Consider the following 6438-nt stretch of genomic DNA (forward strand, 5'->3'; position numbering starts at 1 on the left):
CTTCCACCAAATAAAGGGTAAAAGAAAGAACAACAACAAGAAAAACTGTCAACAGCAATGGGGTGTGATCTGCAATAAAGCCCTGAAAACCTTCATTTGCTGATATCAATGCATTCCGGACAAAAACCATCACTGCTCCTTCCTGATTGGCCTTGAGATCAGGCAGGCAGCCCTGACGAAACCCGAACTAGTGGGGTCGGGAGACACACACAACATGTTGAGAAGATTGTTATCAAAATGCAACGTATGAGTAGCCCCTTTCTCTTTTGGTTCTAGGCACTTCAGGAGCCGCGGCTTAAGGTGCAGACATGGCCAAGTCCAAGACCCACACCACACACAACCAGTTCTAAAAATGGCACAGAAATGATATCTAGAAACCCTGATCACAAAGATACAAATCTCTTAAGGGAGTGGACCCCAAGTTCCTGAGGAACATACGCTTTGCCAAGCACAAGAAGGGCCTAAAGAAGATGCAGGCCAACAGTGCCAAGGCCGTGAGTATAGGTGCCGAGGCTATCAAGGACCTTGTAAAGCCCAAGGAGGTTAAGCCTGAGATCCCAATGGGTGTCAGTCGCAAGCTCAATCAACCTGCCTACATTGCCCACTCCAAGCTTGGGAAGCGTGGTTATGCCCGCATGGCCAAGGGGCTCAGGCTGTGCTGGCCAAAGACCAAGACCAAGGATCAAACCAAGGCCCAGGCTGCAGCTCCAGCTTCAGTTCCAGCTCAGGCTCTCAAAGGTGCCCAGGCCCCTACAAAGACTTCAGAGTAGATATCTCCGTCTGCCAACGTGAGGACAGGACTGGTACTACCCCCGCCCCCACCCGGGCTGCCATCTGCATGGGGCTGGGGTCCTCTTGTGCTATTTGTGCAAATAAACCTGAGCCAGGAAAAAAAGACAACATGTGTTGTATGCTTATTTTATTTGTACATACAATAAGTCGAGGTTTGCATACTGATTGTTTAAAGTGAGATTAAAAAATTGTAAAAAAAAATAAGTCATTGGTTTTGGACAATATGTTTCATTCCTGTTTAGTTGTTTGTAGTTGCCAAATCTACAAAAGTGCAGAACTTTAAAAAACCCTGGTTAAAATCTCTTGGAAAACATACAATCTTCCAGAAATTCCTCTGAGTTTTCCTTTAAGTTCGACAACAAATGGAAAGAAGTTGATTTGTTGTCCTTCAACCCACGGTAACAAAGGTGGAGGTGTAAGTTTGTAGTTTGAAGAATTTCATTCTTATCAATTGTGTCAAGCAAAGTTGAAATAAATTACATTAATTTTATGTAAATTAGTTTCCTGAGCTCTTTTAAAGTCTTGAGTGATTTTTTTTTTTTTTTTTTTTTTTTTATTTTTTTTCTTTTTTTTTTTTTTTTGTATTTTGTACTTTTTTTCCTTTTGTTTCTCTCATTTTCTCAGTTTTCTTTTTCTTTTTTTTTTTAATTATACTTTAAGTTCTGGGATACAGGCTGGGCGTGGTGGCTCACGCCTGTAATCCCAGCACTTTGGGAGGCTGAGGTGGGTGGATCACAAGGTCAGGAGATCGAGACCATCCTGGCTAACACGTTGAAACTCTGTCTCTACTAAAAATACAAAAAATTAGCTGGGCGTGGTGGCGGGCACCTGTAGTCCCAGCTACTCGGGAGGCTGAGGCAGGAGAATGGCGTGAACCTGGGAGGTGGAGCTTGCAGTGAGCCGAGATCGTGCCACTGCACTCCAGTCCGGGAGACACAGCGAGACTCCGTCTCAAAAAAAAAAAAAGTTCTGGGATACATTTACAGAACGTGCATGTTTGTTACATAGGTATACATGTGCCATGGTGGTTTCCTACACCCATCAACCCATCATCTACATTAGGTATTTCCCCAATGCTATCCCTACTTTAGCCCTCCACCTGCCGACAGGCCCCAGTGTGTGATGTTCCCCTCCTTTTGTCCATGTGTTCTCATTGTTCAACTCCCACTTATGAATGAGAACATGCAGTGTTTGGTTTTCTGTTCCTGTATTAGTTTGCTGAGAATGATGGTTTCCAGCTTCATCTATGTCCCTGAAAAGGTTATGATCTCATTCCTTTTTATGGCTGCTTAGTATTCCATCGTGTATATGTGCCACATTTTCTTTATCCAGTCTGTCACTGATGGGCATTTTGGTTGGTTCTAAATCCTTGCTATTGTGAATAGTGCTGCAATAAATATATGTGTGCATGTGTCTTTATAGTAGAATGATTTATACCCCTTTAGACATATACCCAGTAATGGTACTACTGGGTCAAATAATATTTTGGTTCTAGATCTTTAAGGAATTGTCACACTGTCTTCCACAATGGTTGAACTAATTTACACTCTCACCAGCAGTGTAAAAGCTTTCCTATTTCTCCACATCCTCTCCAGCATCTGTTGTTTCCTGATGTTGTTTCCTGTTGTTTTTAATGATCGCCATTCTAACTGGCATGAGATGGTATCTCACTGTGGTTTTGGTTTACATTTCTCTAGTGACTAGTGATGATGAGCTTTTCTTCATATGTTTATTGGCTGCATAAATGTCTTCTTTTGAGAAGCGTCTGTTCATATCCTTCACTCACTTTTTGATGGGATTGTTCATTTTTCTTTTGGAAATGTGTTTAAGTTCCTTGTACTTTCTGGATTTTAGCTCTTTGTCAGATGGATAGATTGTGGAAATTTTCTCCCATTCTGTAGGTTGTAGATGTGTGGTGTTATTTCTGAGGCCTCTGTTCTGTTCGATTGGTTTATATATCTGTTTTGGTACCAGTACCATGCTGTTTTGGTTACTGTAGCCTTGTAGTATAGTTTGAAGTCAGGTAGCATGATGCCTCCAGCTTTGTTCTTTTTGCTTAGGATTATCTTGGCTATATGGGCTCTTTTTTGGTTCCATATGAAATTTAAAATAGTTTTTACTAATTCTGCAAAGAAAGTCAATGGTAGCTTGATAGGAATAGCATTGAATCTATAAATTATTTTGGGCAGTATGGCCATTTTCACAATATTGATTCTTCTTATCCATGAGCATGGAATGTTTTTTCCATTTGTTTGTGACCTCTCTTATTTCCTTCAGCAGTGGTTTGTAGTTCTCTTTGAAAAGGTCCTTCAGATCCCTTGTAAGTTGTATTCCTAGGTATTTTATTCTCTTTGTAGCAATTGCTAATGAGAGTTCACTCATGACTTGGCTCTCTATTATTGGCATATAGAAATGTTTGTGATTTTTGCATATTGATTTTGTATCCTGAGACTTTGCTGAAGTTGCTTATCAGCTTAAGGAGATTTTGGGCTGAGATGATGGGGTTTTCTAAATATACAATCATGTCATCTGCAAACAGAGACAATTTGACTTCCTCTCTTCCTATTTTAATACTCTTTATTTTTTTCTCTTCCCTGATTGCCCTGGCTAGAACTTCCCATACTATGTTGAATAGGAGTGGTGAGAGAGGGCATCCTTGTCTTGTGCCGGTTTTCAAAGGAAATGCTTCCAGTTTTTGCCCATTCAGTATGATATTGGCTGTGGATTTGTCATAAATGGCCCTTATTATTTTGAGACTCGTTCCATCAATACCTAGTTTATTGAGAGTTTTTAGTACGAAGGGGTGTTGAATTTTATCGAAGGCCTTTTCTGCATCTATTGAGATAATCGTGGTTTTTGTCATTGGTTCTGTTTATGTGATGGATTATGTTTATTGATTTGCGTACGTTGAACTAGCCTTGCATCCCAGGGATGAAGCCGACTTGATCGTGGTGGATAAGCTTTTTAATGTGCTGCTGGATTCAGTTTGCCAGTATTTTATTGAGGATTTTCACATCGATGTTCATCAGGGATATTGACCTGAAATTTTCTTTTTTTGTTGTGTCTCTGCCAGGTTTTGGTATCAGGATCATGTTGGCTTCATAAAATAAGTTAGGGAGGAGTCCCTCTTTTTCTACTGTTTGGAATAGTTTCAGAAGGAATGGTACCAGCTCCTTTTTGAACCTCTTGGCTGTGAATCCTTCTGGTCCTTGACATTTTTTGGTTGGTAGGCTATTAATTACTGCTTCAATTTCAGAACTTGTTATTGGTTTATTCAGCGATTTGACTTCTTTCTGGTTTAGTCTTGGGAGGGTGTATGTGTCCTGGAATTTATCCATTTCTTCTAGATTTTCTAGTTTCTTTGTGTAGGGGTGTGTATTGTATTCTTTGATGGTAGTTTGTATTTCTGTGGAATCAGTGGTGATATCCCCTTTATCATTTTTAATTGTGTCTATTTAATTCTTCTTTCTTTTCTTCTTCATTAGTCTGGCTAGTGCTCTATTTTATTAATCTTTTCAAAAATCCAGTTCCTGGATTCATTGATTTTTTTGAAGGGTTTTTATGTCTCTATCTCCTTCAGTTCTGGTCTGATCTTAGTTGTTTCTTATCTTCTGCTAGTTTTTTAGTTGTTTGTTCTTGTTTCTCTAGTTCTTTTTTTTTTTTTTTTTTTTTTTTTTTTTGTGGAGTCTCCCCCTGTCACCCAGGCTGGAGTGCTGTGGTGCGATCTGGGCTCACTGCCACCTCTGCCTCCTGGGTTCAAGCGATTCTCCTGCCTCAGCCTCCCGAATAGCTGGGACTACAGGCACATGCCACCACGCCCAGCTAATTTTTTGTATTTTTAGTAGACATGGGGTTTCACTGTGTTAGCCAGAATGGTCTTGATCTCCTGTCCTCAGGATCCACCCACTTCAGCCTCCTAAAGTTCTGGGATTACAGGCCTGAACCACCGTGCCCAGCCTCTTCTCTAGTTCTTTAATTGCGATGTTAGGGTGTTGACTTTAGATCTTTCCTGCTTTCTGATGTAAGCATTTAGTGCTATAAATTTCCCTCTAAACACTGCTTTAGCTGTGTCCCAGAGATTCTGGTACATTGTGTCTTTGTTTTCACTGGTTTCCAAGAACTTATTTATTTTTGCCTGAATTTCATTATTTACCCAGTAGTCATTCAGGAGCAGATTGTTCAGTTTCCATGTAGTTGTGTGGTTTTGAGTGATTTTCTGAACTCTGAGTTCTGAGTTCTAATTTGATTGCACTGTGGTCTGAGAGACTGTTTGTTACGATTTCCATTCTTTTGCATTTGCTAAGGAGTGTTTTACTTCTAATTATGTGGTCAATTTTAGAATAAGTGCTATACAGTGCTGAGAAGAATGTATATTCTGTTGATTTGGGGTGGAGAGTTCTGTAGATGTCTATTAGGTCTGCTTGGTCCAGAGCTGAGTTCAAGTGCTGAATATCCTTGTTAATTTTCTGTCTCATTGATCTGTGTAATATTGACAGTGGGGTGTTAAAGTCTCCCAGTATTATTGTGTGGGATTCTAAATCTCTTTGTACGTTTTATGGATCTTTATGGATCTGGGTGCTCCTGTATTGGGTGCATATATATTTCAGATAGTTAGCTCTTCTTGTTGCATTGATCCTTTTACCATCATGTAGTGCCCTTTTTTTTTTTTTTAATCTTTGTTGGTTTAAAAAGTTTGTTTTATCAGAGACTAGGATTGCAACCCCTGCTTTTTTTTTTTTTTGCTTTCCATTTGCTTGGTAACTATTCCTTCATCCCTTTATTTTGAGCCTATGTATGTCTTTGCACGTGAGATGTGTCTCCTGAATACAGCACACCAATGGATCCTGACTTTTTATCCCATTTGCCAGTCTGTGTCTTTTAATTGGGGCATTTAGCCTGTTTACATTTAAGGTTAATATTGTTATGTGTGAATTTGATCCTGTCATTATGATGCTAGCTGGTTATTTTGCCTGTTAATTGATGCAGTTTCTTCATAGTGTCGATGGTCTTTACAATTTGGTATGTTTTTGCAGTGGCTGGTACCAGTTCTTCCTTTCCATATTTAGTGTTTCCTTCAGGAGTTCTTGTAAGGCAGGTCTGGGTTGAGTGATTTTAGTAGTGGAATTCTGGCAAAAAATGTGCAAAGTATGGCTAATTTGGAGAAATCTCAAGTACAATGGAATTTTTAGACATCTCTTTTTAAAACAGTACTGGCCTGGAATATCTGAGGGGTTTCATTATAATGTTCAGAACAGCTTCCTGGTAAAGGCAATGGCTCTGCTGCCCATGAAGCTGGAGAGAAAAATATTAAAGCAGATAAGGTAAAAGGCATCTTTCTTCTCAATTGCAAAAGTTTGGTGACCAACTGCCTTATTTTACTTTTTAAAATTTCATTTTATTTTCCAATTTTATTTGGTTTGTAATACCATTTTCCTTGGGCTTGTTATGGTAAATGTACAGTACTTCTGGTTTTTGGAAAATAAAATAGAAAACCCTCAGTTTCTAGACAGGAAAGAAGGACCAGCAGCATAAGGCTGCAGTGCTGTTGGCTCGTAGTCGTGACTACAGCCTGTGGGAACCCTGGCCGCAGGTTGCAGCAGGGTACATCCTCTTGCTTCACACTCTTCCCTTCTCCATCACCTTCTC

The 6438-nt window shown here is 39.7% G+C and overlaps 1 pseudogene; it reads left to right on the forward strand.

The window, feature by feature from the left end:
* Positions 1–308: 308 nt before the first annotated feature.
* On the forward strand, positions 309–770 carry LOC112630624 (annotated as a pseudogene).
* The last annotated feature ends 5668 nt before the right edge of the window (positions 771–6438 follow it).

Source organism: Theropithecus gelada, chromosome 8, assembly GCF_003255815.1.
Source record: "Theropithecus gelada isolate Dixy chromosome 8, Tgel_1.0, whole genome shotgun sequence".
In the NCBI taxonomy this organism is placed as follows: domain Eukaryota; kingdom Metazoa; phylum Chordata; class Mammalia; order Primates; family Cercopithecidae; genus Theropithecus; species Theropithecus gelada.